Here is a 21216-nt window from a genome sequence, read left to right on the forward strand (position 1 = left end):
ATTTTTGGATCCCTAGAGCCTAACATAATGCTTGGAATATAATAGATTCTCAAGCAGTTTACTGAAAAAGTGAATAATAATCAGGAGTTTATAGATGTATCTCAGTATACTATAGAACAATAATTAGCTCCGATGTTATAATTTTGGAATATGCTACTGCAGAAATAGATGAAGAAAGGTGACTGCATTGGTGTTCAAACAATTGCTAGGAAGTTGGACAGAAAAGGGATGCAAGAGAAATAATTTTAAAGACGTTACAGGTGAGTGTTCTCTCTCTATGCAATCTTTACAAAATCAAGCACATTTCTGATCCGAGGCAGAGAACAAATATGTCCTTCACTTTCCTTGAGATGAAATTCAAACTTTAAATGCTTCCTTGAAAATTATGAAATCCTTTCTACCAAATGGCTTCAGGGAGTTGAAATCTGAGCTGACATCTCAGTCAGACAGTTGGAATAATTTTTGCGAGTAGTACTGCTTGTGCCATTGCTGATTTGGTAACCACCTCAGAGCACATCCTATTTATTTCCAGCGTGGACCTAAATCCACTTCGGCCAAAAATGAACAAAGAAATCATGATGAAGAACAGAGCCTGTTTCTTTCTCAGTGGTGTGCTCAGGTTTGAAAATAAGATGAGATGATTGTTTTTTCTGTATCCCTCAAGTTTCTGCAAGGTCTTAACTCTTGCCTTCACCTTTGCCTGTGGTTTCCTATACATTTTAATTATCTGGATATAGTCATTTTCCCGCCATGTTGAACCTTGTAGCATTGGATTTTCTCTAATATTTCTAGATAATTAAGGTGGTAAGGTGGTAATCAGTTTGATTCCAAATGTGCTATATCTTTATTCTTATTAATCAAGATATCTAAATTAATAACAACATATCAAAATTTGAATGGTATCTCAGTTTCTTTAGAGTAGGGTTACAGGAAGACTATATGTTTTAGAATCATACATATCTCTTTGAATCCTGTCTTTGTTACTACAAGGTGTGAAGTCTTGAGTACATTTCTTAATATTTCCCAATTGGAAAATGTGGAAAATAACTACATCATAGGAATCACTTGAGATTTAAATAAGTTAAAAGGCCTTCTTAATAAGTGATACATGGTTTTTCCCCAAGCAAACACTTCAACTAACATTGAAGTTTAATACTGATTCCCTAATCTTACTTTTAAAGAGCATGGTTAATAACCAATATTAGTGTAAGTAAATGCAGGAAAATTTAGCAATCAGAAATTAAGATTTTGTGACATTTAAAATTAATATTTTAGTGATATAACTCTATTATCTGCAGATTACTTTGAGTAGTTGCAGAGAAAGTGACAATCCATGTTTAATACAATATTTTATTTTACTAAGAAGAAAATGTTATTGAACAAGTTGTTGATTGAGTTGCTCAAGATCACACAGTTAAAGGCAAGCCTAATTAGATTCATTGATTTCCAGTTGAGGGCTGATGCACTGTATCCAGTGGTTTCTCCCTTCTGTCCTCCTCTTTCAGTTTGCATGGTCTTCATCCTCCTTCAAAACCTCACTGTTACTCACTTGGACTACATCAAAAGCATCCTAATTGGCGCCTCTGATCCAAGTTGTTTTTCTCTCCGGCTTGTCCTCCTTGGTGTGGTCAGATTAATCAGGTTGTTACATTTACGTGCTCAGAAACCTCTGCTGGTTGCCCAGTGTCTACTACGTCAATTCCAAACTCATTAGCCTGGCACTCAGTGTCTTTCACACTATAGCCTCAGGTTCATACATTTAGCCTCAGGTTTATACATTTAATGAGTTCTGATTGAGTGCCTACTATATGCCAGACTCTGGTCTAGGTGCTGAGATATAATAGACTATATATAGTCTCTGCCCTTACTGAGCTTATATTCTAGTTCAGCAGTTCTTAAAGTGTAATTGGGGAACCCTGAGGGTCTCTGAGATCCTGTCAGTGTGTCTGCCAGGTCAAAATGATGTGTCATGATGTTGTTTGCCATTTTCTCATTTTAAAAAATATATGTACAGTGAAGTTTTCCAGAGGCTGCCTGACATGTGATATCACAAACAGACTGAATATAGAAGCAGATATAGGAAACAAGTTGTCTTCTATGAAGTCAGACATTAAGGAGCATCACAAAATGCAAAGCAATTCCAGTCTTCTAAGTTTTTTTGTTTGAAAGATAGTTTTTTTCCCCATGAATATATGTGTGATGGTTAATGTTAGGTGTCAGTTTGACTGGGTTGAGGGATGTCCAAATAGCTGGTAAAGCATTATTTCTGGGTATGTCTGTGAGGGTGTTTCTGAAAGTGATTGGCATTTGAATCAATGAGCTGAGTAAGAAAGATCTGCCCTCACCAAATGTGGGCAGGTATCATCCAATCCACTGAGGGCCCAGATAGAACAAAAGGGCACAGGAAAGGCAAATTTCCCTTTTGGAGCTGAGGCGTCCATCTTTTTCTGCCCTTGGACATCAAAGCTACAAGTGTCTGGGCCTTGGGACTTTGGGACTTATACCCTCTGCTCCCTGGGTTCTTGGGCTGTTTTACTTAGAATGAATCACACCACCAGCTTCCCTGGTTTTCCAGCTTGCAGATGACAGAAGATGGGACTTGTTGGGCTCCATAATCATGTGAGCCAATTCCCATAATAAATTCCCTATTATACACACACACACACACACACACACACACACACACACAATGGGTTCTGTTTCTCCAGAGAACTCTGACCCATACAATATGTTATTTATGCTAACATGTAATGGATTTATTTTAAAAATGAATACATATTTAAATATTTAAAATTTTCTCAATTCAAATGTCTAATACAGTAAGTATTTATAGATATAGCTTACATAAACAAAAGCCCTTTGGGGTTCTTAATAATTTTTGATAATGACCAAAAAGTTTGATAACTTATATTTTAGTAAATCTAGAAAATAAACAGACAATATAAAGTCAATATAATAACATACTGCCAGATAGTGACAAAGATCATGAAATAAAATGCAGCAGGATAAAGAAATAGGTCCATTTGGTAGCCAGAAACAATTGCTAGCTACAACCTGTGCTCTCGTTAAATGGATCATCTAACATTCCCAGAACACAATTAGTGCTTTTCCACTTCCATGCCTTTGTAAAGCTGTTCCTTCTGCCTGGTTTGCCTTTCATCTCCTATTACAATGCCTCCTCATTTTCATCTATCACAATTCTATTCTTTTTTTCAGGGCTTGTCTCAAGTATCACCTGTGCCATGATTCCTTCTCTTATTTTCTTCTAACTGAAGTGATTTGTTTCCCTTTTATTTTCTCCATCTTCAATGATATTTTGTTTGATCTCTCTTGTGAAACTCATAATTTTATTCTTTGTAAAAAGTATCCTACTCATATTCTTCTCAAGTTTACGATATTTCTTAAAGTTGAGGACTATTTCCTATTTCCTCTGAATATGGTGTCTTTTCTGTATCAATGAACCTTAGGTTCAGCAGTAACAGAAAATCTCCAAATAATAGCGGTTTCACCTATGTAGAAGTGTGTTGTTTCTCATGTAAAAGTCAGAAGGTAGGCAGGAGAGGGCTGGTAATGACTCATGCTCTAAAAGTCCTCAGGGCTGCAGACTTCTTCCATCTCACTGCTCCTCCATTCCAAAAGGATGGTTTTCCTCAGCTACAAGATAGCAACATTTTTGTTTCAGGAGGAAGAAAGGAGGGAGAGACAATAAGGGAGCTAATCGCAGGCACCAGCTCTCTCCAAAGGAAAATTGTGGAAGCTGCTGATTTGACACTTCCATTGCTACTCTGTTGATAGAACTTAGTCGCATTTGCATACCTAGCTTCAGGGGAGGTTGGGAGATGCAGTCTTTATTTGTAGTGGTCTTGTGCTCAGCTGTGGACAAAGGGGAGAATAGATATTGGGTGACAACTTTCAGTCTCTGTTACACTCCCCAAAGTGTCTGTCATAGGTGCTTATTCCAGGTAATTGCTTAAAATTAACTTTCAGCAAATAAGTAATACTGAGCTTCATTCTTACAATTAGTTGTTGAATAACAAATACACTGGAAATTTTATTCATCATATATTTGCTTGTCTTTAATGAAGGTGTTAGAAATGATTAAGAAATTCTAAAATCTCTCTTTCAGACTTAACTATGCAGGGTTCAATAGTTGATCAATTGCTTCTAGCATATCAAAAAGAGAAGGCTTTTCTATTAGACCACCCATCTTGCTGTTTTCATCATTTCACCTTCTCCTGTTCACCCTTCTCCATAGTGGTAAAGACATCACTCAACTCTTCCTTGCTAGAAGTGTCCCCAAGCTTCCCTGTGTTATGTGATATCTTTGCTCTTAGCTCCCCTGTAGACCCAGAGAAAACTATTCCTCGAAAGAACCCCCAGTGGCTTGCTCAAGTTATTAGGTTAGTTTGCATATTTATTCCACCTAAAAGCAGATAAAAGAACATTTTAAAGTAATTTTAGAGTACTAAAAATATTGGGGCATTGAACTTCTGCTGTGTGTTTGCTTTCCAATTCTCATTGCATGCAAATCTTAGTAAATGATAGAGCCTACCTTTAAGTTTGAGTCTGACTCTTTATTTCCACAAAATGTTTCACTGGACTCTATAGAAGCAACCTCAACACCCTCCAACACTTCCCACCTTGACATACTGTCTACGTCCCTCATGTGCGGTCTATTTCTAGTTCTCAGAGCTTTGAGGAAGTCATTTCTTCACAAAGAAAAGTCTGGAATTTCTACATGATTGAATTTATATTTAAAATAGTCCACCTGGTTATAGCAGTTCCATGGCCTATAAATAAGGAAACTTACAGTCTTAGGATGTTGGCAATTTTCCCAGATATTGTCTTTGAAAAAAGTTGAAATAAAACGGGGAATCTGTTAGAAATGGCATTTGCTATGTTTGCTATTATTTGATTTTTTCTTTGCACATGTTTTATTACCTGTGGATTATATACCTCTTGAGTACCACAGCTGTGTCTGATGAATAGTTTTAGTTATAAGGTGAAATAAAGTTGGAAGTAACTGAGATAAATTAAGACAGTGATGATGACATGGGATTTGTTCTTACCACGGCATGAGATTTCACAAAAGAAATGAACACTGGAGAGACTGCATTCATTCATCCATTCATTCATCTTGCAATTAGTTACTGAGCACCAACCAAGTGCCCAGTACTGTGGTAGATACTGGGAGACAGTGGTGAGAAATATTGATAGAGGCTCTGTCCTTATGGTATGCATAGCCTAGAAGATAAAGACAGACAAAAAAGTAATAACTGTAAAACGTGATAAATGCTTGTTTGGGAAGCACAGATTGCCACGGGAGCAGTCAAGGGAACATTTAAAGTAGTTATATAGTCTTTATAGAGTCTTCACATACAAATACCTCACGTGCGCTTCATTAAGCCATGTGCAATGAGTAGTGCAGGGATTATTCTTCTCATTTACAGATGAGGAATTAGGCTCAGAAAGGTTAGCAAGATGCAAAGTCCCCATAGACCCAGACTTGGGCTTTTGACTTCAAACCCAATACACTCACCAATAGTCCACACAGCAGCTGGAGTGCCAGGGAGTGTGAGGTCTGTGGCTCTGCTGCATCTGCTTCCTTTCTTTATGATGCTCTCGCCCTAAGCTTATATAATAACTCCCATTGGCATCAATTAATTAATTTTTGGCATCCAATGAAGCACCCTGGAAGCCATGAGGGTGTTCTGGCTAGCATGGCTCTAAGCTGTGGGCAGCTTATCCTGTATTCATGCTGGGAGCAGCCTCTGCAATTAGGAGAGGGGCCAACGGATCTTTCAGGCTGATACAGAACCTGCAGAAGCTCAGCCATAAAGTCTTACTAGGAGGAGCCCCCATGCTTCAGTCTGCTCAGTGGTTGGTTTTCCTGTCATATGAGGTAGAAGTCAGATTCTCCAATAAGAAAACCACATTAAAATGTCCAGAGTTTGTTTTGCTTTACGTTTAGTACCACAAAGTTGAGCAGAGGAATGAACACTGTTGTTGGGTAGAAAAGCTTCCCTTCTTACTTTGTATACCAAACTGCATACTCTTCCTTAATTATTCTAGGAAAACGCTTTTTCTTTCTTAGAAATTTTTGAACTTGTTGGAAATTTCCAAGTGACATGAGAGCTTTTTAGGGAATAGTAAGCTCTGGCAAAATTGGGGAGCTGGTGATACTTGTTTCCTTGATTTGTAGCGTAGTAGAAAGACCATGGGTCTTTGGGCCATGCAGTAATAACATGGGCTGAGTTATTATCTCAGGGCTTTCACTGTTTGGCTGTATCCACTTGGGAAATATGAAGACTTCCTTGAAACTCAGTTTCTTCAAAGGATGGCTGTGAGGATTAGAAGAAAGATGGGTAATACAGCAGGCACAGCCTGGCACATAATTGGCCCTCAATAAATGGGAAATAATTATCATCATGGTTAAAATACCTCTAAGCCTGATCTTTCCGGCCACACTAGTTCCTCTAGGCCTTTACCTTTATTATACATTTCTTGCTTTTTTGTCCCCCCAACTGTCATTTATGATCATTTAAGCTACAAACACTAATTTACAGTCTAGCTGGAGAGATAGGATATAGGTACAGGACAAGTTGTAACAAGTGTCAATGAGTGATGTAGACAATTGGTACTGTAGTATTTCTGGTGAATAAGATATGACCGTGGGCTGGGATTTTTGAGGATTTGAGCAGACACAGCTGATAATTTACACTTGGATGGACCATTTGGGAAAGGCTGGAACTGGAACAAGACCTAGTTAGATAGGAATGGTGGACAGGGGTATGAAAGAATAAAAGAATTTTAGATATTAGTTTGCAAAACATGGTTTCTCAGTGGTCATGGAAATAGATCAGAGCCCTAGCAAGTAACTGGCAAAAAGGTCAAGATTAAGCATCAGACAGTGACCAATGGTGGGGACTTTGGTAATGGTAATATTCAAAGGTTGATGCAATCACACACAGTAGGTCTTTGCTGTCTAAATTACACTTTCTTTGACAGGAGACTTGGAGGGTTAGCCCAGCCAGTGAAGGTTTTTAGCATTCAAGTCTATGGTGGTGGTGGCAGGGAAGGGTAAGATATAGTTTGGATTATTCCAAGACAGTGCACCTGTGGATCTTAAGATAGTGTTTTGCTAAGTCCCTGGACCACCTGCTTCAAAATCACCTGGGAGGCTTGTAATAAATACAGATTACTAGACTATCTGGGGATAGACTCTGAGGATATCTCTTTTAAATAGGATTTTAGAGAATCTTATGTATATTAAAGTTAAAGAACACTGGATAATTCATATTAGATTCCAGACTTCAGGGCCATTTGCTGGAGAGTCCTGAAACAAAAAATCCTGTGAAGAAATTGGCTTTTCCTTACTCCATGAAGAGTAGTTTGTAGAAAGTCTGGTTGTACTGAAGAAAAATTTGGGGACAAGTCTTTTGTCCTTGTAATGAGATTGCAAGATCTGTCTGAAAAGAAAGTTGGGGTTTCTGAAACAAGGAATCAGGGCAAAAAGAATCCCAAGAACAAGAAATGGAGCGAAGAGACTGGGAATTGGGCAAGATATGATAGAGGATTTGCAACAGAGTTGCTTGTCTACTTCTTACCCTCCTCAACTAGACTGTGGGCTCCCTGACAGCAGTGCTCTTAACTTCCTCATCCTTATTTCTTTTGCACCTGATATAGGGCCTGGTGCAAAGTAGGCTTTCACATGTTTTAAAAATAAGTTAATAAGTAAATGTGAGATTGGCAAGGGTGATTTGATGCTAAGCTCAGGAATGTGGACTGGAGTTACTTGAAGATCTGAGTGACTCAGTTCATACTTGGTCCATACCTGGGATTTGGATCTGGAGCTGTACTTGGTCCAAATCTGGGATTTGGATCTGGAGTTGTACTTGTATTTAGAGATAAGAGAGGGAGGAATCAGACTGATTCAAGACATAGGCTGCGGCTACAGTTAGGATAGTTTAGGGTGACTTCTAAAAGTAGGTGTGATTTGAATCTGGCTTGAAGGCAAGACAGGTATTAAATAATTCAATCCATCTCAATGGACATTAGCTGGGCATCTACTCTGCACAATGTCTGGTAACCCAATGGTGAGTAAAATACAGTTCTTGCCTTGTAGGAGACTGAAAGGCAAAGAAGTGACTGAAATATAATGTTATATTTGTATAATGAGGTATGGGATGTGAAAAGGGAAATTATAGAGGAAAATTGAGAGAAGGGATAACATTTACTTGGGCCTTAAAAACTGGTCAAGCTTTGTTCTACAGTTAAGGCAGGGAAGGACTTGCAGTGGAGAAAACAGCCAGAATAAGAGTAAGTAGGAGTGAAAGTGAAGGTGACCTGGGAGGTGGCCTCTGTGGTTTGGTGGATGAGAGCACAGGATGAATTGTGGGTAGAGGGTCTGGACCTCAAAGGTCATGTTAACAAGGGGGAGGAGGTTTATTCTACGAACATTTGAATTTGATAAAGTGTTTGTTTTAAGCAGAAGACTCGACACAATTCAACTTACATTAGAAAGAGAATTTGGGCCATAGGGTGAAAGAAGGCCTGCCTGAGAGGAAGGCCAGAAGGAGGAACTGGGCAGGGGAGCAATGTGAGCCACCCTTCAGCTAAACTAATTCCTGCTGATACTGAGGTAAATAATGGCCTAAGACAAACTCCCTCTGAGTGAGCTGTTTGCCTTTGAATTGGCCCCTCCTTACCTGGAGGAGGTTCGACTTCTAGTGGACAGATCTGCCAGGCATGGGGAAGATTTGCCACTTTTTGGTTCGTTCTTCCCTCACCCATAACTGACTCTTACAAGCTGTTCAGCCCTGAATATGAAATGCAGTTTTGTGACCTTGCTGAGAGTTCACAGGCCCTAGAGCCCAGGTTGCTTTATGATTTACACACACACACACACACACACACACACACACACACACACACACACAAAATGTGATAAGAACACTTAACATAAGATCTGTCCTTGGAACACATTTTAAAGTGTGTAATACAGGATCATTAACCACAGGTGCAATGTTGTACCACAGATCGCTAGAGCATCTTCATGCTGCATAACTGAAACTTTATGCCTGTTGACGAGCAACTCCCCATTTCTCCTTCTCTCCAACCCCTGATAACCACCATTCTATCCTCTCCTTCTATGAGTTTCACTATTTTAGATACCTCATATGAGTGGAATCATGTCATATTCGTCCTTAAATAGAACTACTATATGATTCAGCAGTCCCACTTATGAGTATTTATCCAAAAGAGTTGTAATCAGGATCTCAAAAAGATGTACTCTCATATCTGTTGCAGCACTCTTCACAATAGTTAAAAGGTGAAAACAAATTAATTGCCCATCAATGAATGAATGGGTAAAGAAAATGTGGTATAATACAGCCAGCTCTCTGTATTCACAGGTTCAAGCAATCACAGATAAAAAATGTAGTATGAAAAGAAATCCCCAAATAATAAAAACAATACAAATAGAAAATAATACAGTAAACAACTATTTATATAGCATTTACCTTGCATTAGCTATTAAAAGCAATCTAGAGATGATTTAAAATATCCTGGAAGATGTATGTAGGTTATATGAAAATACTATGCCATTTTATATAAGGGTTTTGAGCAACCTTGGATTTTGGTATCCTTGGGGGTCCTAGAACCAATTTGGGGTAAATGCCAAGTGACAACTGTAAATATTATTCAGCCTTAAAAAAGAAGGAAATACTGCTCTATGTGACAACATAGATGAAGATATGCTCTGTGATTTACAGAAATTGACTAGCATGTTGTGGGAATGTAAATTAGCTCAACCACTGTGAATGACAGTGTGGTGATTCCTCAAGGTATATACCCAAAGGAATAGAAATAATTCTACTATAAAGACACATGTATGCGTATGTTTATTGCAGCACTATTTATAATAGCAAAGACATGGAATCAACCCAAAGGCCCATCAATGATAGACTGGATAAAGAAAACTTGGTACATATACACCATGGAATACTATGCAGCCAGAAAAAGGAATGAGATCATATCCTTTGTAGGGACGCAGGTGAAGCTCGAAGTCATCATCCTCAGCAAACTAACACAGGAAAAGAAAACCAAACACCATGTGTTCTCATGGACACAGGGAGGGAAACAACACACATTGGGGCCAGTTGTGGGGTTGGGAGTGATAGGAGGGAGAGAATTAGGATAAATAGCTAATGCATGTGGGGCTTAAAACCTGGATGATGGGTTGATAGGTGTAGCAAACCACTATGGCACACGTATACCTATGTAAAAAACCTACACGTTCTGCACTTGTATCCTGGAATGTGAAGTAAAATTAAAAAAAAAAGATAAAAAAGTGGACCAACAAGAGCATTTACTCTCTGTACCCTGAAGAGTGCCTCCTCACATCAAAGCCAATCCAAAAGAGCACCCCGTAGGAGGTCTCAAGCTCACCAGTGTTGAGGGCAGAGTCAACAACTTGTCTTTTCCCCAAATGATGTTCAGCCCGGGAACCATGACTTATAAGCCCAATTATTGTTACTATATGGATTCTTATTATCAAAGCTCTGGATATCACATTTTCTCAACTGTAAGAAAAGTTCTTGCTTTTAGTGTTAATAAATGCATTAGAAAGTTCTGGGAATTTACAATAGCAAAGACATGAACTCTACCTATGTGTCCAATCAATGGTGGATTGGATAAAGAAAATGTGGTCCATATACATACACCATGGAACATCGTGCAGCCATAAAAAGAATGAAATCATGTATTTTTCAGCAATGTGGAGGCAACTGGAGGCTGTATCCTAAGTGAATTAACAGGAACAGAAAACCAGTTACTGAGAGGGAGGAGGCCAAGGGTTGAAAAAATACCTATAGGGTACTATGTTTGGGATTTGGGTGACAGATTCAATTGAAACACAAAGCTTAGCATCATGTAATATATTCATGTAACCTGCAGATCTCACTCCTGAGTCTAAACTAAAAATATAAAATAAAATCCTTCACCCACTTTTGCATAGGTTTGTTTGTTTTTTTTTCTCGTAAATCTGTTTTGGTTCTTTGTAGATTCTGGATATTAGCCCTTTGTCAGATAGGTAGATTGCAAACATTTTTTCCCATTCTGTTGGTTGCCGGTTCACTCTAATGATTGTTTCTTTTGCTGTACAGAAACTCTTAAGTTTAATTAGATCCCATTTGTCTATTTTGGCTTTTGTTGTCAATGCTTTTGGCGTTTCAGTCATGAAGTCCTTGCCTATGCCTATGTGCTGGATAATATTGCTTAGGTTTTCTTCTAGGGTTTTTATGATGTTAGGTCTTATGTTTAAGTCTAATCCATCTGGAGTTAATTTTAGTGTAAGGTGTCAGGAAGGGGTCCAGTTTCTGCTTTCTGCATATGGAAAGATATGCACAGACACTTTTCAAAAGAAGACATATATGAGGCCAACATACATGTAAAAAATGTTTATCACTGGTCATTAGAGAAATGCAAATCAAAACCACATTGAGATACCATCTCATGCCAATTAGAATGATGATCATTAAAAAATCTGGAGACAACAGATGCTGGAGAGGATGTGGAGAAATAGGAACACTTTTACACTGTTGGTGGGAGTGTAAATTAGTTCAACCATTGTGGAAGACAGTGTCGCAATTCCTCAAGGACCTAGAAATAGAAATTCCATTTGACCCAGCAATCCCATTACTGGATATATACCCAAAAGATTATAAATCATTCTATTATAAAGACACATGCACACGTATGTTCACTGTGGCACTGTTTACAATAGCAAAGACCTGGAACAAACCCAAATGCCCATGAATGATAGACTGGACAAGGAAAATGTGGCACATATATACCATGGAATAATATGCAGCCATAAAAAAGGATGAGTTCGTGTCCTTTGTAGGGACATGGATGAATCTGGAAACCATTATTCTCAGCAAACTGACAAAAGAACAGAAAAACAATACTGCATGTTCTCACTCATAGGTGGGTGTTGAACAATGAAAACACATGGACACAGGGAGGGTAGCATCACACATTGAGTCTGCTTGGGGGGTGGCTAGGGAAGGGACAGTAGGGGGTCGGGAGGTTGGGGAGGGATAACACGGGGAGAAATGCCAGATATAGGTGACAGGGGGACGGAGGCAGCAAACCAGATTGCCATGTATGTACCTATGCAACAATCCTGCATGTTCTTCACATGTACCCCAGAACCTAAAGTATAACAAAAAATATAAAATAAAATATAAAAAAGAAAGTTCATGAATTAAAACAAAGTTAAAACTGCTCTCTTCTTTCATCCTTACAAACTCAACAAACATATTCTCTCTGCCAATAAACTGTGTGTTTTAGAATAACAAATCAATAAATCCCATGGTTTGGTTCTGTCCTGGTTGTATAGTAATGACATACTAGAATGAGTGTGTTAAATCAGAAATAAGAACAATTGGGTATTATTCTTTCCAAGGGCACTAACTGATGTGTATCCTAGGGCAGATTATGTCACTTTTCTGTGCCTAGTTGCTGTAACAAGAGGGAGTTAGACTGAGCTCTACCTCCACAGTTCTGTCTGAGTCTGAGTCTAAGAATCACAGCTTCTCTAAGCAATGCAAGAGTGATAGAATACTTATTTTTTACATGGTGGAAAAACTTGAACACTGCTTTGGAAAGTTGATTAACCTTTAAAATGGGTATTTGTCGATTGCTTCTTTGGTGTCTATTTCTTCATTTCTTCAACAGACTTGGATTTTTGTCTTTAAGGTTGGGTTCTGCCTTGCTCAGCTAAACATCTGGCATGGAATGGATACCACATCTGGCTCCAGTGGTGGATCCTGCCTGGCTTAAACCAACCAGTGTATCCCTTTCTGGAGAATGGTGAGATATGGCCAGGGAGGGAACCAGATTCTGCGTCTTTGTGGGCCACATGAAGGAGTTTGGGATTCATTTAAAGCAGAGTGGGTGGCCTTTGCAGGGTTTTAAACAGAGGAGCAACATGATCAGATCCACATACAATTTGGACTATGCCTGGCTCAGGGTCATCAGGCCCCCACTCCAGGTTCGTTCCTCTGTGTGTCTGCACTGTTCCCTCAGCTTCCTGTCTAACTGCTGCCTCTTTGCTTTTAAAACACCCTTATACCAGAGAAAAGAATGAAATGGGCACTGTGTGTTCCTAGCACTTGTTCCAGCACTCCCTTTGTGGCAATTTGTTTTTCTTGGTAAATAGAATTTGCCCTTTCTTAATTATGATTTGAGTTTTCAGTAGCTCTGACCTGTAAATTGGCACTAATTTTCAGACTTTCAATCTTAAAAATGGGATCCAGCAGTGGAGGTGGGAGCTCTAATAACCTTGTCTGTGACTGGCTTCCCTCTGGCAAGCATCTGCCAGTGGGGCTCATGCTGTGGCCCTTCTTTGGGGTTTTGTTTTGTGCAGTCACAGCACAGTCTCACCCAGCACTTATTCCCACAGTGAGGAGCTGCACATACTGACTCATAGATACCTCTGTCCTCCCTTCCTCCAAAGGTCCTCCATAATGGAAATCAAATTTAGCTCAGGATCGCTTGAAGTCCTTGCTCCCTTTTGCACTTGTTGGTTGCACCCCTGAGCAGTCCCATTCTTTTGCTTTCTTTCACTCTAGAGGGTTGAATCTTCTTTCTGGGTCTGCTTCCAGCTGCTTCTTCCACAGAGACCCCTGGGCACAGTGAGTGCTGGATAACACCAGTAGAATGACTGAAAGGGCAGAGAGATTAAAAAGTTTTGAGTTGATCACTTGATCCAAGATGGCTGAATAGGAACAGCTCTGAGTTCAGTTCCCAGAAAGACCAATGCAGAGGGTGAGTGATCACTGCATTTCCAAATGAGTTTTCACTGCCTACAGACCAGGAGATTCCCAGGCCAAAAAGTGCCATGACTTTCCAGCACAGCCACTTCAGCCGGTGCTGTGGGTTGGTGCACAGAAACTCACACAAATCTGGGTGGCCTTTTCAACTGGCACTTGGAACACCTGGGAGACAGAGTCGCCTATTTAACTGAAAGGGAGGGGGCTGAGACAGGGAACAGGGGTGATCTGGTGATCTGGCTCGGCAGGTACCACCCCCACAAAACAAGCCATCTGAAATGCTCTGGATTGAGAGTTTTTTTTGCAGCAAGTGCAGCTGCACCCAGGATGGTTCAGCTTGGTGGGGGGAAGGGCATCTCGGTATCTGCCAATACCGAGGCAGTTCTAACTGCCTCAAGAAAGTTCACACAGCACCTGGGCAGAGCCTGTGGCAGCTCAGCAATGCCTCTGCTGGCAGACCATGACCAGACTATCTCTGTGCAGTGCAGGACATCTATGAAAAAAGGCAGCAGCACATCAGGAACTTATAAATAAAGCCTCACCTTCCTAGGACAGAGCACCTGGGAAAAGGTGATTTCTGCTGCAGCAGTACCTGCCCAGCAGCTCTGCAGGTAACAATGGAGCTCCCAGCACAGCACTTGAGCTCCTATAAGGGACAGACTGTCTCCTCAAGCAGCTTCCTGACCCCTGTATACCCAAAGAGACACCTCATAAAGGAGAGTTCAGGCCAACACCTGGTGGGTACCCTTCCGGGACAAAGATAACAGAAGAAGAAACCACCAGCAACTCTTACTGTTCTGCAGCCCTGCAGGTGATCCCCAGGCAAGCAGGGTCTGGAGTGGACCTCCAGCAATCCTGCTGCAGAGGGGCCTGACTGTTAGAAGGAAAACTAAGAAACAGAAAGAAGTAGCTTCAACATCAACAAAAAGGATGTCCATTCAGAGACCCCATCTGAAAGTCACCAACTACAAAGACCATAAGTAGATAAAGCCACAAAGATGTGAAGAAACCAGCACAAAAAGGATGAAAACACCAAAAATCAGAACACCTCTTCTCCTCCAAGGGATCACAACTCCTTACCAGCTAGGGAACAAAGCTGGATGGAGAATGAATCTGATGAATTGACAGAAACAGGCTTCAGAAGGTGGGTAATAACAAACTTCTCAGAGCTAAAAGAACACATGCTAACCCAATGCAAAGAAACTAAGAACCTTGAAAAAAGGTTAGATGAAATGCTAACTAGAATAAACAGCTTAGAGACAAACATAAATGACTTGATGGAGCTGAAAAACACAGCACTAGAACTTCACAAAGCATACACAAGTTTCAGTAGCTGAATCAACCAAGCAGAAGAAAGGGTATCAGAGATTGAAGATGAATTCTATGAAATAAAATGAGAAGGCAAGATAAGAGAAAAAAGAGTGAAAAGAAATGAACAAAGCCTCCAAGAAATATGGGATTATGTGAAACGACCTAATCTACATTTGATAGGTGTATCTGAATGTGATGGAGGGAATGAATCCAAGCTGGGAAAACACTCTTCAGAATATTATCCAGGAGAGCTTCCCCAACCTAGCAAGGCAGGCCACCATTCAAGTCCAGGAAATATAGAGAACACCACAAACATATTCCTCAAGAAGAGTGACCCCAAGGCACATAATTGTCAGATTCACCAGGGTTGAAATGAAGGAAAAACTGCTAAGGACAGCCATCATTCTTGGCAAACTGACACAAGAAAATCAAACACCGCATGTTCTCACTCATAGGTGGGTGTTGAACACTGAGAACACACAGACACAGGGAGGGGAGCATCACACACTGGGGTCTCTTGCAGGGGTCTAGGGGAGGCACAGAAGGGGATGGGGAGGTTTTGGAGAGTTAACATGGGGAGAAATTCCAGATATAGGTGACTGGGGGATGGAGGCTACAAACCACAATACCATGTTTGTACCTATGCAACAATCCTACATGATCCGCACATGTACCTCAGAACCTAAAATACAATAAAAAAATAAAAAAGCAAAAAATAGATAAACAAATAAAAGTAAAAAAAAAAAGACCTCCATAAAAGCCCAAAAGTGCTGGGTTTGGGGGGCTTCCTAATAGCTGAACTTGTGGGGGTTCCTGGAGAGTGGTATGCCACTTGGTCCATACCTTGCCCCTTTCATCTTTATAATAAATGGGTAAATAAAGTGTTTTCCTGAGTTCTGTGAGCCACTCTAGCAAATCAATTGCACCCAAGGTAAGGACTGTGGGAACCCCAGTTTATAGCCAGTCAGTCAGACCGTGGTGACAACCTGCTACTTGCTACTGGAATCTGAAGTGACAGGCAGTCTTGTGGGACTAAGCCTTCAACCTGTGGGATCTGATGCTATCTACAGGTGGGCAGTATCTGAATTGAATTGAATTAGAGGATACTCAGCTGATGTCTGCTATGGAATTGCTTGCTTGTCCTGTGTGGAAAACCCCCACATATCTGATATCAGAAGTGTTGTGTTGAGTGCATGATAGAGAGTAGGGAAAAGCAATTCCTTCTCCCTTATCTCTTATAATAGATTTCTCTGCTTTATCTTGACTATTATTCACCCTGGCTCTCTTTTTCCCCCAGCCTTTATTTCTATTTCTCTATAGCACATTTGAGCATCAGACAATACTGTATATTTTATATTTTACTAATTTCCTTGTTTATTAACTACTTCCCTGCACTGGGTTATAAGCTCCACAAGGGAAGAGAGTCTGTTCTGAGCTGTATTCCCAGCACCACACAGTGCTCGGTACAGGTGCCCTATAAATATCTACTGAGTGAATCTGTCCCACCTTTAAAGATAGTTTATTCTTTGGTTTTTGCCCTCCTTTCCTTAGACTCTTCTCTGGGACTGGAGTTGTCTGGTAGATATCTGGCTGTTTGGACTCATGCTGCTTTGCTCCGTGGTGCTTTGGAGATCACACTATCAAGGTATCCAAGTATGTTTTCTTATATACATAAATACCTATGATAAAGTTTAACATGTAAATTAGGTACCGTAAGAGATTAACAACAATAACTAATAATAAAATAGAACAGTTATAACAACATACCATAATAAGAGTTATGTGAATGTGATCTCTCTTTCAAATCTTATTTTTCTGTACAGGCATGTTTGGAGATAGTGTAGGTTTGATTCTAGACTATCACAATAAAGCAAATATCTCAGTAAAGTGAGTCACACTTTTTTTTTTGGTTTTCCAGTGCATACAAAAATTATGTTTACATGACACTGTAGCTTATGAAGTGTGCAATGGCATTGTGTCTAGAAAAACAATGTATATATCTTAAATAAAAAACAGCTTATTCTTGGCCAGGTGTGGTAGCTCACGCCTGTAATCCTAGCACTTTGGGAGGCTGAGATGAGTGGATCATCTGAGGTCAGGAGTTCATGACCAGCCTGGCCAACATGGTGAAACCCTGTCTCTATTAAAAATAAAAAAATTAGCCAGGTGTGGTGGTGGGTCAGAAGGCTGAGGCGAGATAATCTCTTAAACTTGGGAGGCAGAGGTTGCAGTGAGCCGTGATCACGCGTTCCAGCCTAGAAGACAAGATAAGACTCCGTCTCAAAAAAAAAAAAGCTTATTCTTAAAAATGCTGACAGACTTGAAGTGAGCACATGCTGTTGGAAAAATGTGCCAATAGACTTGCTCAACGCAGGTTGCTGCAAACTTTCAATGGGTAAAAAATACAGTATCTGTGAAGCACAATAAAGTGAGGTTTGCCCATAGTCTTCTATCTTTGGACCACAGGTAACTGCAACCATGGCAGGTGAAACTGCAGGTAAGTGGCTACTACTGTACAAAAAGTATAACGATACTCACGTATAGGGTGAGCTCAAGATGTCTACCTACCTCGGTGAACAGTAACATAATCACTGGGAAGGGACTTGCTCAACAGGTTATTTATGCTGCCACTCAAATGTTTTCTGACTTTGCCCAGCGGGTTGCTTTTCTTGAGTTATTTGGAAGATAGTTCTAAAGGAAACTAAAAGAGCAGGCTGCCCTTTATGGGAGATTTATTAAAAAACAGAGAGATCAAGGTCACACTTCGACGTCTGGTAAAAAGATGCAACAATGATGGAAAGAGATCCTGCCTTCTATTTGAGAGAGCCACAGGATCAACTCAGGAGACGGACAGGGCAGCATTGAAAGGCTGGAGAAGGCGGCGGTGAAGCCATTCATGTTATCAGGGTGGTATCACTAGCAAGACAGGGCAGCATTAGCAGGGCTGGTGGGGAGTGAGGAGAATGACTCCAGCCACTTCAGCTGGAGGAAGGCTAGGTCTTGGGTCCTCACTGAGCCCCTGTGTGGTGGCTTATGGCCCTGTTAACAGGCTCTTAATAATAACTAACACTTAGTAGAGTACTTACTGTGTGCTGAGTCCTTGTCTAAATCGTTTGTATTATTACTTGAATGAGAAATTGTTTTTTTAGTTGATCTAGCAAGTGGCAGAGGTGGGAACTGAACTCAGACAGCTAGCTTCGGAGTCAGTGTGCGTAAGTGCTGTGCTGTATGTTTTCTCCTATGTACCTTAATGCCAGTTAGCGTTCCCTGTTCTGCATGTGCAGATCATGTAGGTGGGACCCTGGACAGCTGCATTTCAAGCATATGTCATTATTAATTGGTGGGGTAAAAGGAAGGGTTCATCGTCAACTTCTACCTGGAAAATGATTCTCAAAGAACATCCCTTGCCAATGCCAGACCCATAGACATGTTGAGACATGTTTACTTGAATGAAGAATGAAAGAATCCTGCTTATAACGGTTTGAGAATATTGTCTTTGAATACTGTACATTTAAACAACTCATTCTAATGACAAAAGCCAGGGATCATTTATATTCATAAGCTGAACTGCTTAGTGCAGGCTGAAAAAATAAACCTTTTTTAAATTTTACAGTCAAAAACAATTTCTTTGACAAAAATAAAAAAACCCAAAACGTTTTCTTGAAAAAACAAAAAAGTCCAGACCCTGGTATTCTCTTCCTTCCCACTTCAGGGAGGGTCTGATTTGAAAAGAAGCCCACCATTCCCCTAACTGGCTTATTTTAATATTACATCGCTAGTTCACAACAAACCCCCTGTACTATGCATCTACCCTTGAAGAACTTATGTTCCATCCAGGGGAAAAAGTAAGCTTGTTTACTCACTTTTCCCTGTTCTCAGAGTGTTCTAAACAGATGCATTTCTTTTTTCCTCAAGAAAATAGTATACAAAGTAGAAGATGATCCTCGAGGTTTGTGAAGGTGGGGTGCTTTCTGAAAGTGAAGTCAGCAGCCAAGAACCACCCTTCAGAAGATAAAAGAACGAGCAGCTGCGTGAGTGATGGTCACAGCGACACATGGGTCCTGTCCGTCCACGCAGTCCTCCCCATCCTCCTGTAGCTTGCCAGGTCTCCTGCCCACACTGGGGAAATTCCGGCTACCAGCCCTTTTTGGGTTGTACCTCCCCTTTTTGCACAAGGCTGTATTGGGAAGGCAGCTGTCTCATGTCTGTTTGAAAGACAAAAAACCAACCTAGTTATAGAAATGAGATTTAGATTACATCAGAATTACAATGCAAATCATTTGTTTGTGCAGTTCTTAGCACAGAAAACAGATTTAGAAACACAAATTGAGAGGGTTAAAGAAAGTGTTTTTTTCTTCTGTCATCAAAGTTGTTTTTTAAAAACATGTCACAAAACAAAAACAAAAAAAGTATTTATCTGTGGTGAGATAAATACTTGTGTGCTGACTTCATCAACAGGATGGCTGAATTCACACAATGCTATTTACTGTTTCAGGGCACACACTTGTGGTTTCCAAGTGGTCTCTTGCCACTTTGGCCTTCAGCTGGCCTTGCTATTTTCCATTGCGGGGTGTCTGATTGTCTCCACCACAACCCTGAGTCTAAGCAAAAGCCCATGGGTCGGTTGCCCTGTGTTCCTGTTGTCCCTGGGAGTGGACAGACTGGCAGATGTTGGGGGAGTGGGGAAGATGCTCATAAACACTTTATTTGTTGTAAGAATTCCAGTTGGGATGTGGCTTCCAATCATGGGAGAAGGACTGCTTTAGAACAGGTTAGAGAGAGAGAGAGAGAGAGAGTGTGTGTGTGTGTGTGTGTGTGTGTGTGTGTGTGTGTCACATGCTTGGTATTGCTGTTTTGTATCATTTTACCCTTCAGTCTGAAACAGAAACTTACTTATTGGGATTTGTTGATTCATGTTGCTGATGATACGTGGCAGTGTCATGAGTATGGGAAGAACTCTAAGTGTGTGGTAATTCAGCCTCTTTCTTTTTTTGGATGCTCTTTCCCTCCACACCTTGATCATGAAAAGCCTGGCAAGGAGTTTGTTCAGAGACAGATCTTTAAAGACTCTCCAGGTCTCAGCGATACCATGTGTAAATAATCCTCTTAGTAGTGCTAAGCTTTTAATGAAGCAGTGAAGAAAATAAGACATAAATCCCAATCAAATGAGGCCTGATGCATAGTGCATCAGAAAACAGCTGAGAACTCAAACAGCAGCTGCTTTTTCTTTTTCAGGAAACTTTCTGTAATAATACCAATAAAACAAAGACTATTATTCTGAACAGTTAACAAGAAACACAGCTGGAGCTATTTCCTATCCACTTGATGAAGGGCACTACCAGGCGGTCACTCTGGCTCTGTCCACCGAAGCCTGTGCCCACTTGGTGCAATGTAGCTTCCGTGGAGACAAGAGCAATGGTAACGGAAGAAGAAAGTCTGGATGTACACATGCAGAAAGACAAAGCTTCATGGAGCAATATTAATCTTCTGGTCATCTCTGTGCCAGTCTAGTTGACCACAGAGTTGTCAGAGTGACTTTGGATTCCAAGGAAGTCCATTGACATGAGACCCGGGGAAGACAGTTTTTGGAAAGGGCAAGGCAGGCAGGATGGTTTGGTCACTATAAGGAAGAAAAGGGTAGAAAAGCATCAGAACATCAGAATCTTTAGGAAGTGGCTACTGACAATCAAGCAGAGCTTTCTCCATGCAGGTCTCTATCCACTTAGTAGCTTCTTGTGCTAAGCAACTCAGTGACTGCCCTCTGCTCTGGATGTGACCTTCAGTCTCTGCTGCTCCTTTCTGCTGGCAATGCTCAGTGAAATTTCAGCCACAGAGGAAAGGAGGTGAATGAACATCAGAGAGAGCCTCAAAGGTAAACAACAGATGCGTTTTCCCAGTGTAGAGAAGACCTTGCTTCTCCACCCCAGGACTTTGTGCACTGCTCACCTGGAAGGTAATAAGCAAGCAGCAAGCTGCTGGGGGACGAGAAGCCTGTGAGTGGCTGAGAGCAATGATGAGCACATCCCCTCCTTCAGACACCTCCCCTTCTGCTTCAACCATTTTGGTG

General features: G+C 40.6%; 2 long non-coding RNA genes across 4 annotated transcripts in view; one reads left to right on the forward strand and one right to left on the reverse strand.

Annotated features, from left to right (window-relative positions):
• Positions 1-21216, forward strand: part of LOC105710443 (uncharacterized) — a 140490-nt gene that overhangs the window by 63387 nt on the left and 55887 nt on the right. For all 3 annotated transcript variants that reach the window (XR_010341216.1, XR_001105787.3, XR_001105788.3), the window contains 2 exons: positions 12763-12876; positions 16701-16794. This is a non-coding gene — a long non-coding RNA (uncharacterized LOC105710443). The remainder of the gene's footprint in view (positions 1-12762; positions 12877-16700; positions 16795-21216) is intronic.
• LOC105710442 (uncharacterized) lies at positions 11445-19362 on the reverse strand. Its single transcript, XR_001105786.3, has 3 exons — positions 19013-19362; positions 16656-16828; positions 11445-13729 (listed from the first exon to the last, which is right to left on the reverse strand). It is a non-coding gene; the product is annotated as an uncharacterized LOC105710442 (long non-coding RNA).

Source organism: Aotus nancymaae, unplaced genomic scaffold (genome assembly GCF_030222135.1).
Source record: "Aotus nancymaae isolate 86718 unplaced genomic scaffold, 86718_ANA_hifiasm-v0.15.2.pri h1tg000007l, whole genome shotgun sequence".
Classification (NCBI taxonomy): Eukaryota; Metazoa; Chordata; class Mammalia; order Primates; family Aotidae; genus Aotus; species Aotus nancymaae.